Here is a 19,894-nt window from a genome sequence, read left to right as displayed (position 1 = left end):
GGAAAAAATCATTGAAAGTTGGAATGCACTTTGTATTATCTTAATGTGTGCCACCCCGAAACAACACATAGAATATGATGGAGGTCATAAACGACGTGTTATGTATGTCAAGTGTGTAAGAGCATCTGCAGCCGGACCCCTCATATCGACCGGGCAGACAACCCAATCAGTGACCAATTGCAAAAATGCCACCCAACCGGTCTCCCTCAAACTAGCCCTATACGCCCAGGTTGTTCGACACCCCTCAAATCTAGCCCATATCTTGGGCGAATATAGGGACGCTCGGATGCATCCGCCACATCGGATCCGATAGATCAGACCCACCTCCCCCCTCCAAACGACTAAGTCCATCAAATCAACCACCCTCGAGCCGTCGCCATCCTCCACCCTTGCACCCGGCCCTCGCCGCCGCCATCATCCGCCATTTCCCATGTTCGAGATGTCGTCACCGAGGAACCCTTCTCCCACCGCAAGCATGGATGATGCCTCACGAAGTCTGTGCAAGGCGGAGAACATCACCGTGGAGGGAGAGGCGAAGGAAACAGTGGGCCTAAGAAGTTGCAGACAAGGAGCTGCTCCGCATCGACGTGGACGTGTACGGTCTGGTGCGGCCGTTCGCGTCCGCCCACACTTTCGAGCAGGAAGGTGTGCCATCCGCCCCGCTCGGGACCAACTCTGTTCCGCCATCTGAATGGGCAGGGATACCAGATGGCTAGACACAACAGGATGCATGAGAGATTGTGCATGACTCTCCACAACTCCAATAGGCACAGTATGCCTCAGGAACCACCAACGTTGGGTCTGCCCAGGTCATGTTCCACAAAATGGATGAGGAGGACATGGTACATATTTTTGCCCCACTTTGTATTGATTCATTCATTTGTTGTGTATGTCATTAGATCAATTTAGGGATTAATGTTGGATATGCCATTGAATGAGTTTGTTGCATATGCCATTAGTTTATTTTTGCTATGTAATCACTTAGGAGGTTATCATGGAGGACATGGTCAATGACGGCCAAGAGTCTATGTATTATGACTTGGGGGATACCCATTCTCCTATGCATGATGTTAGGCAAACATCAGGCCCTCCGAACAAAAAATATACCCAAAACAATAGGTCCGGCAATCACAAGCCATGAGGATGTTTCATTGTGTCAAGCTTGGTTGGCCACAAGCATAGACCCTATATAGATCAAGCAAAAGGGAAACACGTATTGGAAAAAGATCCACAAGCATTACCATGAACGCAAGGAATATGTGGAGTCGAACCCTATCCATACAATCCACAATGGGGACACTCCAAAATAGATGTTCCACCATCCATGAGAGCATGAACAGGTTTTGTGGCCACTATTCTTTTGTGGTTGACCGAAACCAAAGTGTTATTGGAATCAATAGCCATGTAAGTCGACTTTTCATTTTGTCATCATTTGCATTGCTAACTTTGTTTGTTCCATTCTCATGAGTGACTCTTGTTTGCTAGACAGAGTTGGCAGCCACTTTGTACTGACAAACCGAGGGAAAGCCATTCACTTTGTGCTATTTGTTGGTTGAAATTGAATGGGAAACCAAAGTGGCAACAACTTGTCGATGACCTCGAATTTGAAGAAAAACGATGGCACAAGCTCACAAGAATCCATTGGATTGGATGATGAATATGAGAAGGTGGAGGAGAAGAGGGGCAAGCCACCGTGCCAAAGAGGAACTTCCAAATGATGGGAAACAAGTGGGAGAAGGGTAGGGCCACTCATGGCTCCGCTATGAGTAGAATGTCCGCCACATGGGCAAGCATTTTTCCACCAAGGAGGACAAGAAGGAAAAGAGGTACAAGCTCTTCTTGGGTGTGCAAAAGGAGATGATGGATTGGGATCGGGAGAATGCAAGAAACCATTAGAGCTTGAGAGGGAGAAGATACACTTGGAGAAGCTTGAGGTATATGTTGAATGGGAGCTCGAGAAGGCAAAGACTTTTGGATCAATATTGAGCTTGAGAAAGAGAAGGTGCAGTTGGCTCAGGACATGGAGGATTTCAGGTTCATGTTGGCTTATGCTACCGTCTTGGATCTGGAAGGCAAGAAATGGCTTTAGGCGAAGAGGGAGATCGACATGTGCAAATAGAGCATGACCGCTGCTGTCGCGAGCGAAAGGTTCATTATCGTATCGCTTATCTATGCATTGTCGTATTTCATTTGGCATGTTGAATTGTTGTTTTATTTTGCCTTGTTGCATTATTGAGCTGGTGGTGAATTTGTGCTATATTATGGATGTGTATGGCTTTGAGAGTTTGGATATGTGGGGTGTCTTTGTCCGAGGGGACAAATGAGTGGCCGTCTGGCGATGCGTCCGTGGACGTTTATGGAGTCAGATTTGCCCAGTCCAGTTGTAGACGCTCTAAGTGAAGGAAATATGCCCTAGAGGCAATAATAAAGTTGTTATTTATATTACCTTATGTCACGATAAATGTTTATTATTCATGCTAGAATTGTATTAACTGGAAAGTTAGTACATGTGTGAATACATAAACAAAATAAAGTGTCCCTAGTATGCCTCTACTTGACTAGCTCGTTAATCAAAGATGGTTAAGTTTCCTGACCATAGACATGTGTTGTCATTTGATGAACGAGATCACATCATTAGAGAATGATGTGATGGACAAGACCCATCTGTTAGCTTAGCATAATGATCGTTAAGTTTTATTGTTATTGCTTTCTTCATGACTTATACATGTGTCTCTGACTATGAGATTATGCAACTCCTGGATACCGAAGGAACACCTTGTGTGCTATCAAACATCACGACGTAACTGTGTGATTATAAAGATGCTCTACAGGTGTCCCGAAGGTGTTTGTTGGGTTGGCATAGATCAAGATTAGGATTTGTCACTCCGAGTATCGGAGAGGTATCTCTGGGCTTTCTCGGTAATGCACATCACTATAAGCCTTGCAAGCAATGTGACTAAGTTAGTTACGGGATGATGCACTATGGAACGAGTAAAGAGACTTGCCGGTAATGAGATTGAACTAGGTATGATGATACCGACGATCAAATCTCGGGCAAGTAACATACCGATGACAAAGGGAATAACGTATGTTGTTATTGTGGTTTGACCGATAAAGATCTTCGTAGAATATGTAGGAACCAATATGAGCATCCAGGTTCCGCTATTGTTTATTGACCGGAGATGTGTCTCGGTCATGTCTACATAGTTCTCGAACCCGTAGGGTCCGCACGCTTAACGTTCGATGACGATTTGTATTATGAGTCATGTGTTTTGGTGACCGAAGTTTGTTCGGAGTCCCAGATGAGATCACGGACATGATGAGGAGTCTCGAAATGGTCAAGAGGTAAAGATTCATATATTGGAAGATAGTATTCGGACATCGGAATGGTTTCAAGTGGTTCGGGTATTTTACCGGAGTACCGGGGGGTTACTGGAACCCCCTGGGGGAAGTATTGGGCCTAGATGAGCCTTACTGGAGAGAGAGTAGGGTCGTAAGGGGTGCCCCCCCATGGCAGTCCGAATTGGACTAGGGGAGGGGCAGCGTCCCCCTTTCCCTCTTCCTGCTTCCTTTTCCCCTCCGGTGAAGAAAGGAAAGGGGGGGGGGGCGAATCCTACTAGGAGTGGAGTCCTAGTAGGACTCCCCCCATGGCGCGCGCCTCCTGGCCGGCCGCCTCCTCCTCCCCTCCTTTATATATGTCGGAGTTAATGACCACGGGTAGCCTCATCAGCCCCCCATAGTATTTCAAGACATCGAGGGCGGTTGCGCCCCTCAGGCATCGGAGACAAAGAACCGCCTTCTTGGGGCCGGCTGGTCCAAGCGGCCGACTGCTAGAAGGCGGTGGAGCCCACAAGGTGGCGACGGGACGGGCTAACTCCTAGCAGGTGGCCTCTAGGGAGGCCGGCTTCTAGCAGGCGGCCCCTCACTCCCTCGAAGTTAGCACCTCATTATAATGACGAGACAGGGCGTGGCTACAGCGCAACCTGCCACCCCCGAATCCAGGGCTGAGCGTGGCTACAGTGCCGTACCGGGCGGACAACCCTCTCCCGACGCTGCACTGTTGCCACGCCACCCGTGACATCACCATGGCAGAGAAGGCCATGCTCCCACGACGGGCTGTCAGTACGGCCCGCATGTGGCGGGCCCTACCTGTTCGCGAGACGCCAGAAGGTGGCGAGCCCTGACTAGTCGGCGCAGGGGACGCCGACTCCAAGCAGGCGGCCCTCCCCCTCTCTTGAAGTCTGTGCACCATTAACCAGATAAGATGGGATGTGGCTACAGTGAGCGCCCGCCAGGCGGCGGGACTGTAGCCACGCTTCCCTAACAAAGCATGCATCATCAGTGGCATGGCTATAGTGCCAAGCAGCCGGCAAGACCCGCGAGCCGCGGGCTCGGCCTGTCGGCCAAGTACAATGCAGGCGGCGGGACCCACCACGCGGCGGGCCCCAGTAGCCGGCGGAGAAGCTAGCGACTAGAGACACTGAACACTGGGTCCCACACGCGGCCAGATTACCATTGTACCCCCGAGGGGGTAGGCCTATATAAATCCCCCGGGGCACCCATGCAAAGGGTTCAGAACCTTAGCAGATTTACACACCCATATAGAGAGGGGAAGAGAGGCTAGCCTTGCACATCTTTCTCGTCTAGCAAAACAGCTCAAGGAGCAACTTTGTAGTCACCTTTGTTGAGATAGTGATCATGCGGAGACCCCGCAGAGCAGGACTAGGGATGTTATCTCCTAGGAGAGCCCTGAACCTGGGTAAGATCCACCGGCTTAGGCGTTCTCGCTCACTCCCGCCTCTAGAGCCTGGCGATGTCCTCTTGGCCCTCTCCATGATAAGCCACCCCTTGGCATATGTCGCACCACAACCCCGACAATATACAGGGGCAGGGGGCACCCCGTAGCACATCAATTGTTCTCTTAGCTATGTGCAGTGCCCCCCTCCATAGTTTACTCCTCCGGTCATAGCGTCGTAGTGCTTAGGCGAAGCCCTGCATGGATCATATCACCATCACCGTCACCATGCTGCCGGGCTGACGGAACTCTCCCTTGACCCTCTGCTGGATCAAGAGTTGGAGGGATGTCATCGAGCTGAACGTGTGCTGAACTCGGAGGTGTCGTACGTTCTGCACTTGATCGGTTGGATTGCGAAGACGTTTGACTACATCAACCGCGTTAACCTTACGCTCCCACTTTCGGTCTATGAGGGTACGTGGACACACTCTCCCCCTCCGGTTGCTATGCATCTCCTAGATAGATCTTGCGTGATCATAGGAATTTTTTTGAAGTTGCATGCTATGTTCCCCAAAAGTGGCATCCGAGCCAGGTCTATGCGTAGATGATATGCACGAGTAGAACACAAAGAATTGTGGACGATAATAGTCATACTCCTTACCACCAACGTCTTATTTTGATTCGGTGGTATTGTTGGATGAAGCGGCCCGGATCAACATTACATGACCACGTTCATGAGACCGGTGACGATGCCATGTACCCGCATCAACATTATATGACCCATTTTTAAATTTTTTTTGGAATGAACACATCATTCAATTTGACATACAGAGTACTAAAGATTTCATCGAAAACTTACAGCAGCTTGCCAAACAAAGGCTAATAGAAAAAAGAATAGAGGTATAACAGGCATAATATCCACGATTGGATTGAAAATAGCATAAGCTTTGGGTAATTTGGCAAAGAAAAAACTAGTAGGTAGGGCAATAGACCTGATCTAAGCACCCCTCCCAAGGACACTGCCCTATAGACAAAGGCAACCAAAGGACAGCAAATTCTACCGATTGGAATCAGCTGAGTACATGTCCACTCGACCAACATCTCCACTCGGATATCCCAATTACATTCGACCAGTATATCATCACTCGACCGTACAAGAACCACTCGGAGTATAGAAGGTCTAAAGTCACTCTAGATAGCAACGGTCAGGCATTCACTCGATGGCATTAATGATCAGTTATATGACTTTATTACTGGCGTTACCAGTAATGCCTCATCTTTATGTACATTGAACCCTATGTAACGGGGGATGGCTGGGGTCCTAGCGCACTCTATATAAGCCACCCCCTCCTCTGGGACAAGGGTTCGCACCCCCTGTAACTTCACGCATAATCCAATCGACCGAGCCTCCGAGCACCGAGACGTAGGGTTGTTACTTCCTCCGCGAAGGGCCTAAACTCGTACATCTTGTGTGCACAATCTCGCCGTAGCTAGGATCTTACCTTTACATCCCTACCCCCCTATTCTACTGTCAGACTTAGAACCACAACAACCGGTTCTACCGACGTGCTTTTGCACACAGGTGGCTGGCGGGTGTCTGTTTCTCCAACTTTAGTTGAATCAAATTTGACTACAACCAGTCTTTGTTGAAGGTTAAAACAACACACTTGACAAAAAATCATTGTGGTTTTGATGTGTAGGTAAGAACGGTTCTTGCTAGAAGCCCGTAGCAGCCACGTAAAATTTCAACAACAAAGTAGAGGACGTCTAACTTGTTTTTGCAGGGCATGTTGTGATGTGATATGGTCAAGACGTGTGAGATATAAATTGTTGTATGAGATGATCATGTTTTGTAGAAGTTATCGACAACTGGAAGGAGCCTTATGGTTGTCGCTTTATTGTATGAAATGCAATCACCATGTAATTGCTTTACTTTATCACTAAGCGGTAGCGATAGTCGTAGAAGCAATAATTGGCGAGATGACAGCGACGCTACGATGGAGATCAAGGTGTCAAGCCGGTGACGATGGAGATCATGATGGTGCTTTGGAGATGGAGATCAAAGGCACAAAATGATGATGGCCATATAATGTCACCTATTTTGATTGCATGTGATGTTTATCTTTTATGCATCTTATTTTTCTTAGTATGGCGGTAGCATTATAAGATAATCCCTCACTAAATTTCAGGGTATAAGTGTTCTCCCTGAGTATGCACCATTGCTACAGTTCGTCGTGCCGAGACACCACGTGATGATCGGGTGTGATAAGCTCTACGTTCACATACAATGGGTGCAAGCCAGTTTTGCACATGCAGGATACTCGGGTTAAACTTGACGAGCCTAGCATATGTAGATATGGCCTCAGAACACTGGGCCCGAAAGGTCGAACGTGAATCATATAGTAGATATGATCAACATAGAGATGTTCACCATTGAAAACTAGTCCATCTCACGTGATGATCGGACATGGTTTAGTTGATATCGATCACGCGATCATTTAGATGACCAGTGGGATGTCTATTTAAGTGGGAGTTCTTAAGTAATATGATTAATTGAACTTTAATTTATCATGAACTTAGTCATGATAGTTTTTTTTGCATATCTATGTTGTTGTAGATCAATGGCCCGTGCTACCGTTCCCTTGAATTTTAATGCGTTCCTAGAGAAAGCTAAGTTGAAAGATGATGATAGCAACTACACGGACTGGGTCCGTAACTTGAGGATTATCCTCATTGCTACACAGAAGAATTGCATCCTGGAAGCACCGCTAGGTGCAAGGCCTGCTGCAGGAGCAACTCCAGACATTCTGAATGCCTGGCAGACCAAAGCTGATGACTACTCGATAGTTCAGTGTGCCATGCTTTACGGCTTAGAATTGGGACTTCAAAGATGTTTTGAACGTCATGGAGCATATGAGATGTTCCAAGAGTTGAAGTTAATATTTCAAGCAAATGCCCGAGTTGAGAGATATGAAGTCTCCAACAAGTTCTATAGCTGCAAGATGGAGGAGAACAGTCCTGTCAGTGAACACATACTCAGAAAGTCTGGGTACCATAACCACTTGACTCAGCTGGGAGTTAATCTTCCCGATGATAGTGTCATTGACAGAGCTCTTCAATCACTGCCACCAAGATATAAAGGCTTCGTGATGAACTATAATATGCAAGGGACGGAAAAGACAATTCCCGAGCTCTTCGCAATGCTAAAGGCTGCGGAGGTAGAAATCAAGAAGGATCATCAAGTGTTGATAGTTAACAGGACCACTAGTTTTAAGAAAAAAGGCAAAGGTAAGAAGGGGAACTTCAAGAATAACAGCAAGCAAGTTGCCGCCCAAGGGAAGAAACCCAAGTCTGGACCTAAGTCTGAAAGTGAGTGCTTCTACTGCAAAGGGACTGGTCAGTGGAGGCGGAACTGCCCCAAGTATTCGGCGGATAAGAAGGATGGCAAAGTGAAAGGTATATTTGATATACATGTTATTGATGTATACCTTAATAATGCTTGCAGTAGCGCCTGGGTATTTGATACTGGTTCTGTTGCTCATATTTGCATCTCTAAACAGGGGCTACGGATTAAACGAAGATTGGCTAAGGACGAGGTGACAATGCGTGTCGGAAATGGTTCCAAGGTCGATGTGATCGCCGTCGGCACGCTACCTCTACATCTACCTTCGGGATTAGTTTTAGACCTGAATAATTTTTATTTGGTGCCAATGTTGAGCATGAACATTATATTTGGATCTTGTTTGATGCGAGACGGTTATTCATGTAAATTAGAGAATAATGGTTGTTCTATTTATATGAGTAATATCTTTTATGGTCATGCACCCTTGATGAGTGGTCTATTTTTGTTCAATCTTGACTGTACTGATGCACCTATTCATAATATTGAAGTCAAAAGATGCAAAGTTAATAATGATAGTGCAACTTATTTGTGGCACTACCATTTAGGTCATATTGGTGTAAAGCGCATGAAGCTAATGGGCTTTTGGAATCACTTGATACTTGTGAACCATGCCTCATGGGAAGGATGACTAAGACTCCGTTCTCCATAACAATGGAGCGAGCCACTGACTTATTGGAAATAATACATATTGATGTATGTGGTCCAATGAGTGTTGAGGCTCGCGGCTGGTATCATTATTTTCTGACCTTCACGGATGATTTAAGCAGATATGGGTATATCTACTTAATGAAACATAGGTATGAAACATTTGAAAAGTTCAAAGAATTTCAGAGTGAACTGGAAAATCATCGTAATAAGAAAATAAAGTTTCTATGATCTAAACATGCAGGCAAATATTTGAGTTACGAGTTTGGTCTTCATTTGAAACAATGTGGAATAGTTTCGCAACTCACGCCACCTGGAAAGCCACAGCGTAATGGTGTGTCCGAACGTCCTAACCGTACTTTATTAGATATGGCGCGATCTATGATGTCTCTTACCGATTTACCACTATTGTTTTGGGGTTATGCTTTAGAGACAGCTACATTCACGTTAAATAGGGCACCATCTAAATCTGTTGAGACGACACCATATGAATTGTGGTTTGGCAAGAAACCTAAGCCGTTGTTTCTTAAAGTTTGGGGCTGCGATGCTTATGTGAAAAAGCTTCAACCTGATAAGCTCAACCTAAATCAGAGAAATGCATCTTCATAGGATACCCAAAGGAAACTATTGGGTACACCTTCTATCACAGATTCGAAGGAAAGATATTCGTTGCTAAGAATGGATCCTTTCTTGAGAAGGAGTTTCTCTTGAAAGAAGTGAGTGGGAGGAAAGTAGAACTTGATGAGGTAATTGTACCTTCTCCCGAATTGGAAAGTAGTTCATCATAGAAATCAGTTCCAATGATGCCTACACCAATTAGTGATGAAGTTATTGCTGATGATCATGAAACTTCAGATCAAGTTACTACCGAAACTCCTAGGTCAACCAGAGTACGTTCCGCACCAGAGTGGTATGGTAATCCTATCCTGGAAGTCATGTTACTAGACCACGACAAACCTACGAACTATGAGGAAGCGATGATGAGCCCAGATTCCACAAAATGGCTTAAGGCCATGAAATCTAAGATGGGATCCATGTATGATAACAAAGTGTGGACTTTGGTTGACTTGCTCGATGATCGGCAAGCCATAGAGAATAAATGGATCTTCAAGAAGAAGACTGACGCCGACGTTAATGTTACTGTCTACAAAGCTTGACTTGTTGCAGAAGATTTTCGACAAGTTCAAGGAGTTGACTACAATGAGACCTTCTCACCCGTAGTGATGCTTAAGTCCGTCCGAATCATGTTAGCAATTGCCGCATTTTATGATTATGAAATTTGGCAAATGGATGTCAAAACTGCATTCCTTAAAGGATATCTTAAAGAAGAGTTGTATATGATGCAACCAGAAGGTTTTGTTGATCCTAAATGTGCTAACAAAGTGTGCAAGCTCTAGCGATCCATTTATGGACTAGTGCAAGAATCTCGGAGTTGGAATATACGCTTTGATAGTGTGATCAAAGCATATGGTTTTATACAGACTTTTGGAGAAGCCTGTATTTACAAGAAAGTGAGTGGGAGCTCTGTAGCATTTCTAATATTATATGTGGATGACATATTGTTGATTGGAAATAATATAGAAGTTCTGGATAGCATAAAAGGATACTTGAATAAGAATTTTTCAATGAAAGACCTCGGTGAAGCTGCTTATATATTGGGCATTAGGATCTATAGAGATAGATCAAAACACATACCTTGATAAAGTTTTGAAGAAGTTCAAAATGGACCAGTCAAAGAAAGGGTTCTTGCATGTGTTACAAGGTGTGAAGTTGAGTCAGACTCAATGCCCGACCACTGCAGAAGATAGAGAGAAAATGAAAGTCATTCCCTATGCCTCAGCCATCGGTTCTATCATGTGTGCAATGTTGTGTACCAGACCTAATGTGTGCCTTGCTATAAGTTTAGCATGGAGGTACCAAAGTAATCCAGGAGTGAATCACTGGACAATGGTCAAGAACATCCTGAAATACCTGAAAAGGACTAAGGATATGTTTCTCGTTTATGGAGGTGACAAAGAGCTTGTCGTAAATGCTTACGTTGATGCAAGCTTTAACACTGATCCGGATGACTCTAAGTCACAAACCGGATACGTAGTTGTATTGAATGGTGGAGCTGTAAGTTGGTGTAGTTCCAAGCAAAGCGTCGTGGTGGGATCTACGTGTGAAGTGGTGTACATAATTGCTTCGGAAGCAGCAAATGAAGGAGTCTGGATGAAGGAGTTCATATCCGATCTAGGTGTAATACCTAGTGCATCGGGTGTAATGAAAATCTTTTGTGACAGTACTGGAGCAATTGCCTTGATGAAGGAATCCAGATTTCACAAGAGAACCAAACACATCAAGAGATGCTTCAATTCCATCCGCGATCAAGTTAAGGAGGGAGACATAGATATTTGCAAAATACATATGGATCTGAATGTTGCAGACCCATTGACTAAGCCTCTTCGACGAGCAAAACATGATCAGCACCAAGACTCCATGGGTGTTAGAATCATTACTATGTAATCCAGATTACAGACTCTAGTGCAAGTGGGAGACTGAAGGAAATATGCCCTAGAGGCAATAATAAAGTTGTTATTTATATTTCCTTATGTAATGATAAAGGTTTATTATTCATGCTAGAATTGTATTAACCGGAAACTTAGTACATGTGTGAATACATAGACAAAACAGAGTGTCCCTAGTATGCCTCTACTTGACTAGCTCGTTAGTCAAAGATAGTTAAGTTTTCTGACCATAGACATGTGTTGTCATTTGATGATTAAGTTTTCTAACCAAGACCCATCCGTTAGTTTAACATAATGATCGTTAAGTTTTATTGCTATTGCTTTCTTCATGACTTATGCATATTCCTCTGACTACGAGATTATGCAACTCCAGAATATCGGAGGAACACCTTGTGTGCTATCAAACGTCACAACGTAACTGGGTGATTGTAAATATGCTCCACAGGTGTCTCCGAAGGTGTTTGTTAGGTTGGCATAGATCAAGATTAGGATTTCTCACTCCGAGTATGGGAGAGGTATCTCTAGGCCCTCTCGGTAATGCACATCACTATAAGCCTTGCAAGCAATGTGACTAATGAGTTAGTTACAGGATGATGCACTACAGAACGAGTAAAGAGACTTGCCAGTATCGAGATTGAACTAGGTATGATGATACCGACGATCGAATCTCGGGCAAGTAACGTACCGATGACAAAGGGAATAACGTATGTTGTTATTGTGGTCTGACCGATAAAGATCTTCGTAGAATATGTAGGAACCAATATGAGCATCCAGGTTCCGCTATTGGTTATTGACTAGAGATGTGTCTTGGTCATGTCTACATAGTTCTCGAACCCGTAGGGTCCGCACGCTTAACGTTCGATGATGATTTGTATTATGAGTTATGTATTTTGGTGACTGATGTTTGTTTGGAGTCCCGGATGAGATCACAGACATGACGAGGAGTCTCGAAATGGTCGAGAGGTAAAAATTAATATATTGGAAGGTAGTATTCGGACATCGGAATGGTTTCGAGTGGTTCGGGTATTTTACTGGAGTATCGGGGGTTACCGAAACCCCCCGGGGGAAGTATTGGGCCTAGATGGGCCTTAGTGGAGAGAGAGGACAGCCGCAAGGGGTGGCCGCACCCCCCCATGGCAGTCCGAATTGGAGTAGGGGAGGGGGCAGCGCCCCCCTTTCCCTCTCCCTCTCCCCCTCCTTCCTTTTCCCCTCCGGTGAAGAAAGGAAAAGGGGGGGCGAATCCTACTAGGAGTGGAGTCCTAGTAGGACTCCCCCCCATGGCGCGCGTCTCCTGGCCGGCAGCCTCCTCCTCCCTTCCTTTATATACGGGGTTAGGGGGCACCCCCATAGCACATCAATTGTTCTCTTAGCCGTGTGCGGTGCCCCCTCCATAGTTTACTCCTCCGGTCATAGCGTCGTAGTGCTTAGGCGAAGCCTTGCGCAGATCATATCACCATCACCGTCACCACGTCGTCGTGCTAACGGAACTCTCCCTCGACCCTCTGCTGGATCAAGAGTTTGAGGGACGTCACCGTGCTAAACGTGTGCTGAACTCGAAGGTGTCGTATGTTTGGTACTTGATCGGTTGGATCACGAAGACGTTCGACTACATCAACCGCGTTAACCTAACGCTTCCGCTTTCGGTCTATAAGGGTACGTGGTCACACTCTCCCCCTCTCGTTGCTATGCATCTCCTAGGTAGATCTTGCGTGATCATAGAATTTTTTTTGAAATTGCATGCTACGTACCCCAACACTAAGAACACATATGAAGATCATAATTTTCGTTCATCGGATTGATGAAAATATGAGTGAATATCCAACACTATACATGTGGGCAGTCTTAGGGGAAGTGTGAAGTAGAACATTGAATGAATGATAATCTAGTATTCACTCACCTCTACAGTCTTTGAGCCCTACCCCCTCGACCGAGTCAATGTTCTAAGAAAAATGTAGTGTTAGACCATCCCCAACAACCGTGCTAAATAAGCGTCGCACCGCAAATTTGCCCTTTTTAGCGCGCGCGCAATCGGTAGAGGGGCTCCAGCGCACGGCATATAGAGTTGGGCATGTGGTACGAATCGCCATCATGCGCTGTGTATTTGGTGCGCCCACTTCCGCGCGCGGCACACTCGAGCGCTCACGCCTCACTCTCTCCGCCGCGCCACCTTCGCCCCGCACGCGCTTTAGTATTTCTTTTCTTACCCCTTCCTATAGTCGCGACCCCTCCAATGCCGCCGCCGCAACCGCCTCCGCCGGAGCTCCTCTGAGCACTGCCATCACGCGCGACCTCTTCGTGCCGCCGCGGATGACCTCGGCGGAGGGTGGCGTCGCGTCATCGCCCGCGATGAAGCCACGTGCCCCCCTCTCGAAGCTCCCAAATGTGACGCGGCCAAGGAAGGGCAAGACATCCGCAAAGAAGAACAAGGCGGTGGATGGCTCCGGCTCCTCGAAGCCATTGAGGAAGAAGCTTGCAGGGCGCGGCGGCTACTGAGGCGCCGGTGAGCTCACTTGTTGAGCCGGTGATACGTCTCCAACGTATCTATAATTTTTGATTGCTCCATGCTATATTATCTACTGTTTTGGACTATATTGGGCTTTATTTTCCTCTTTTATATTATTTTTGGGACTAACCTATTAACCGGAGGCCCAACCCAGAATTGCTGTTTTTTTGCCTATTTCAGTGTTTTGGAGAAATAGAATATCAAACGGAGTCCAAATGGAATGAAACCTTCGGAAACATGATTTTCTCTTCAGATAAGATCCAGGAGACTTGGACCCTCCGTCAAGAAAGCCACAAGGCGGTCACGAGGGTGGAGGGCGCCCTCCTAGGGCGCGCCCCCTGCCTCGTGGGCCCCTCGAAGCTCCACCGACGTACTTCTTCCTCCTATATATACCTATGTACCCCCAAACGATTGGGGACGGAGCCAAAAACCTAATTCCACCGCCGCAACTTTCTGTATCCACGAGATCCCATCTTGGGGCCTGTTCCGGAGCTCCGCCGGAGGGGGCATCGATCACGGAGGGCTTCTACATCATCATCCAAGCCCCTCCGATGAAGTGTGAGTAGTTTACTTCAGACCTACGGGTCCATAGTTAGTAGCTAGATGGCTTATTCTCTCTTTTTGGATCTCAATACAATGTTCTCCCCCTCTCTTGTGGAGATCTATTCGATGTAATCTTCTTTTTGCGGTGTGTTTGTTCAGACCGATGAATTGTGGGTTTATGATCAAGTCTATCTATAAATAATATTTGAATCTTCTCTGAATTATTTTATGTATGATTGGTTACCTTTGGAAGTCTCTTCAAATTATCAGTTTGGTTTGGCCTACTAGATTGGTTGTTCTTGCCATGGGAGAAGTGCTTAGCTTTGGGTTCGATATTGCGGTGTCCTTTCCCAGTGACAGAAGGTGCAGCAAGGCACGTATTGTATTGTTGCCATCGATGATAACAAGATGGGGTTTTTATCATATTGCGTGAAACTATCCCTCTACATCATGTCATCTTGCTTAAGGCGTTACTCTGTTTTTAACTTAATACTCTAGATGCATGCTGGATAGCGGTCGATGAGTGGAGTAATAGTAGTAGATGCAGGCAGGAGTCGTTCTACTTGTCTCGGACGTGATGCCTATATACATTATCATACCTAGATATTCACATAACTATGCTCAATTCTGTCAATTGCTCAACAGTAATTTGTTCACCCACCGTAGAATACTTATGCTCTTGAGAGAAGCCACTAGTAAAACCTATGGCCCCCGGGTCTCTTTCTCATCATATCAATCTCCATCACTTTATTATTGCTTTGCTTTTACTTTGCTTTTACTTTTTACTTTGCATCTCTATACCAAAAATATTATTTATCATCTCTATCAGATCTCACTTTCGTAAGTGACCGTGAAGGGATTGACAACCCCTAAGCGCGTTGGTTGCGTTGAGCTATTATTTTTGTGTAGGTACGAGGGACTCGCGCGTAACCTCCTACTAGATTGATACCTTGGTTCTCAAAAACTGAGGGGAATACTTACGCTACTTTGCTGCATCATCCTCTCCTCTTCGAGGAAATCCAACGTAGTGCTCAAGAGGTAGCAAGAAGAATTTCTAGCGCCGTTTCCGGGGAGTTTGCGCAAAAGTCAACATACCAAGTACCCATCACAATCCCTATCTCTCGCATTACATTATTTGCCATTTGCCTCTCGTTTTCCTCTCTCCCACTTCACCCTTGCCGTTTTATTCGCCCTCTCTCTATCCTCCCTCTCTTTCTCTATTTGCCTCTTTTGCCCGTTTGCTTTTTGTTTGCTCGTGTGTTAGTTTGCTAGCTTGTCGTTATGTCAAGTCGTTTACCTTCTGCCTCTATGTCTGAAATTGGGGAAATTATTGTCGATATGGACAATAATAATATCATGAAAAATTCTAATGCTCCTGCTAAAGAACCTACCATCTTTCATACAAAAAAATTCTGTGTTGGTAGTTGTAATATTATTGGAAAAGGAGTTATTCAAGATTTCTTTACTTGTGCCGGTGCTTTACCTTCTATGGGTAGTTATATCCTTCACAGAACTAGTAGTCTTGCGGACACTATTGCCATGCTTGTAGTTGAACTTGAAAGACAATTCATGCACATGGATCCTTCCATACAAAGGATTTTTCTGAAATTTTCTAATATTGAGCATTCTTCTGTTAAGCGTGCCGCTACTATCTTTTTGGCTCATGAGTTTAGATTCAAAATAAAAGAAGCCAAAGAAATCTTTGCGCATTATAGGGTGGACGCTTGCCGTTCTCCCATAGAGGCTATCCTCTTTGATCAAGAAGAAATAATGCGTTTTCAATCTCTAGACTATGTTGCTTTCAATGAAAATCTTAGAAAAAGGGTTCCTACCAATGTTTTAGTTGATAGAATTTCTGAAGTTAATGATGATTTAGATATTCGAAATAATGAACTAGGATATTCTCTTGAATATAGGCTCACAAAGTTCTACCAAAAGAATGCTTATAATGATGAATTGGTTGTGCATTATGAAGGACCAAAGGAGGAACCTATACCTCCCAAGGTTGATCTTGGGGACTTTTGTCCCGTTAAATTTAGCCCTTTTGATTACTTTTGCTTGCCTCAAAGAAAACTTTCTGCCGAACGTAGAGAATATGAAATGAGTTTTAATAATGAATCTTACTATTATGGCAATACCTAGATCTATTCTTGCTTGTTATGCCTAGCTAGGGGCGTTAAACGATAGCGCTTGTTGGGAGGCAACCCAATTTTATTTTTATTCCTTGCTTTTTTCTCCTGTTTAGTAATAAATAATTTATCTAGCCTCTGTTTTGGTTGTGTTTTTTGTGTTTAATTAGTGTTTGTGCCAAGTAGAACCGTTGGGAAGACTTGGGGAAAGTCTTGTTGAACTTGCTGTAAAAAACAGAAACTTTAGCGCTCACGAGAACTGCTGTCATTTTTATTTGGAAAGTGCTATTTAGTTAATTATTTTTGCAGATGATTAATAGATAAGTTCCTCACGTCCATAAATTTATTTTATAATTTTTGGGGTTCCAGATCTTGCCTTAGCTACAGATTACTACAGACTGTTCTGTTTTTGACAGATTCTGTTTTTCGTGTGTTGTTTGCTTATTTTGATGAATCTATGGCTAGTAAAATAGTTTATAATCCATAGATAAGTTGGAACACAGTAGGTTTAACACCAATATAAATAAATAATGAGTTCATTACAGTACCTTGAAGTGGTATTTTGTTTTCTTTCGCTAACGGAGCTCACGAGATCTTCTACTTTAAGTTTTGTGTTGTGAAGTTTTCAAGTTTTGGGTAAAGATTTGATGGATTATGGAACAAGGAGTGGCAAGAGCCTAAGCTTTGGTATGCCCATGGAACCCCCAATATAATCTAAGGACACCTAAAAGCCAAAGCTTGGGGAAGCCCCGGAAGGCATCCCCTCTTTCGTCTACTTCTATCGGTAACTTTACTTGGAGCTATATTTTTATTCACCACATGATATGTGTTTTGGTTGGAGCGTCTTTTATGATTTGAGTCTTTGCTTGTTATTCTACCACAATCGTCCTTTTTGCACACACCTTTTGAGAGAGCCATACATGGTTTGGAATTTGATAGAATACTCTATGTGCTTCACTTATATCTTTTGAGCTTTATAGTTTTGCTCTAGTGCTTCACTTATATCTTTTAGAGCACGGTGGTGGATTTGTTTTATAGAAACTATTGATCTATCATGCTTCACTTAGATTATTTTGAGAGTCTTAATATCATGGTAATTTGCTTTAAATCCTAATATGCTTGGTATGCAAGATTAATAATAAAACTTTCTTATGAGTGTGTTGAATACTAAGAAAAGTTTGATGCTTGATGATTGTTTTGAGATATGGAGGTAATAATATCAAAGTCGTGCTAGTTGAGTAGTTGTGAAATTGAGAAATACTTGTGTCGAGGTTTGCAAGTCCTGTAGCATGCACGTATGGTAAATGTTATGCAACAAATTTGAAACATGAGGTGTTATTTGATTGTCTTCCTTATGAGTGGCGGTCGGGGATGAGCGATGGTCTTTTCCTTCCAATCTACCCCCCTAGGAGCATGTGCGTAGTGCCGAGGTTTTTGATGACTTGTATATTTTTGCAATAAGTATGTGAGTTCTTTATGACTAATGTTGAGTCCATTTATTATACGCACTCTCACCCTTCCATCCTTGCTAGCCTCTTCGGTACTGTGCATTGCCCTTTCTCACATTGAGAGTTGTCGCAAACTTCGCCGGTGCATCCAAACCCCGTGATATGATACGCTCTTTCACACATAAACCTCCTTATATCTTCCTCAAAACAGCCACCATACCTACCTATTATGGCATTTCCATAGCCATTCCGAGATATATTGCCATGCAACTTTCCATCATTCCGTTCATCATGACACATTCATCATTGTCATATTGCTTAGCATGATCATGTAGTTGACATAGTATTTGTGGATAAGCCACCGTTCATAATTCTTTCATACATGTCACTCTTGGTTCATTGCATATCCCGGTACACCGCCAGAGGCATTCATATAGAGTCATCTTTGTTCTAGTATCGAGTTGTAATCATTGAGTTGTAAATAAATAGAAGTGTGATGATCATCATTATTAGAGCATTGTCCCAAGTGAGGAATAAAAAAAAGGAAAAAAAGAAAGGCCATAAAAAAAGAGAAGGCCCAAAAAAAGAGAAGGCCCAAAAAAAGAGAAAGGCCATAAAAAAGAAAAGGCCCAAAAAATGAGAGAAAAGAGAGAAGGGACAATGTTACTATCCTTTTACCACACTTGTGCTTCAAAGTAGCACCATGATCTTCATAGTAGAGAGTCTCTCATGTTATCACTTTCATATACTAGTGGGAATTTTTAATTATAGAACTTGGCTTGTATATTCCAACAATGGGCCTCCTCAAGTGCCCTAGGTCTTCGTGAGCAAGCAAGTTGGATGCACACCCACTAGTTTCTTTTGTTGAGCTTTCATACATTTATAGCTCTAGTGCATCCGTTGCATGGCAATCCCTACTCCTTGCATTAACATCAATCGGTGGGCATCTCCATAGCCCATTGATTAGCCTCGTTAATGTGAGACTTTCTCCTTTTTTGTCTTCTCCACATAACCCCCCTCATTATATTATATTCCACCCATAGTGCTATGTCCATGGCTCGCGCTCATATATTGCGTGAAAGTTTATAGGTTTGAGATTACTAAAGTATGAAACAATTGCTTGGCTTGTCATCGGGGTTGTGCATGATGAGAGCATTCTTGTGTGACGAAAATGAAACATGACTAAACTATATGATTTTGTAGGGATGAACTTTCTTTGGCCATGTTATTTTGAGAAGACATAATTGCTTAGTTAATATGCTTGAAGTATTATCATTTTTATGTCAATATGAACTTTTGTCTTGAATCTTTCGGATCTGAATATTCATACCACAATTAAGAAGAATTACATTAAAATTATGCCAAGTAGCACTCCGCATCAAAAATTCTCCTTTCATCATTTACCTACTCGAGGAAGAGCAGGAATTAAGCTTGGGGATGCTTGATACGTCTCCAACGTATCTATAATTTTTGATTGCTCCATGCTATATTATCTACTGTTTTGGACTATATTGGGCTTTATTTTCCACTTTTATATTATTTTTGGGACTAACCTATTAACCGGAGGCCCAGACCAGAATTGCTATTTTTTTGCCTATTTCAGTGTTTCGGAGAAATAGAATATCAAACGGAGTCCAAACGGAATGAAACCTTCGAAAACGTGATTTTCTCATCAGATAAGATCCAGGAGACTTGGACCCTCCGTCAAGAAAGCCACGAAGCGGTCACGAGGGTAGAGGGCGCCCCCCCTAGGGCGCGCCCCCTGCCTCGTGGGCCCCTTGAAGCTCCACCGACGTACTCCTCCTCCTATATATACCTATGTACCCCCAAACGATCGGGGACGGAGCCAAAAACCTAATTCCACCGCCGCAACTTTCTGTATCCACGAGATCCCATCTTGGGGCCTGCTCCGGAGCTCCACCGGAGGGGGCATCGATCACGGAGGGCTTCTACATCATCATCCAAGCCCCTCCGATGAAGT

The sequence above is a fragment of the Triticum dicoccoides genome, chromosome 1A, assembly GCF_002162155.2.
Source record: "Triticum dicoccoides isolate Atlit2015 ecotype Zavitan chromosome 1A, WEW_v2.0, whole genome shotgun sequence".
NCBI lineage: Eukaryota > Viridiplantae > Streptophyta > Magnoliopsida > Poales > Poaceae > Triticum > Triticum dicoccoides.
Note: the sequence above shows the minus strand (reverse complement) of the source record.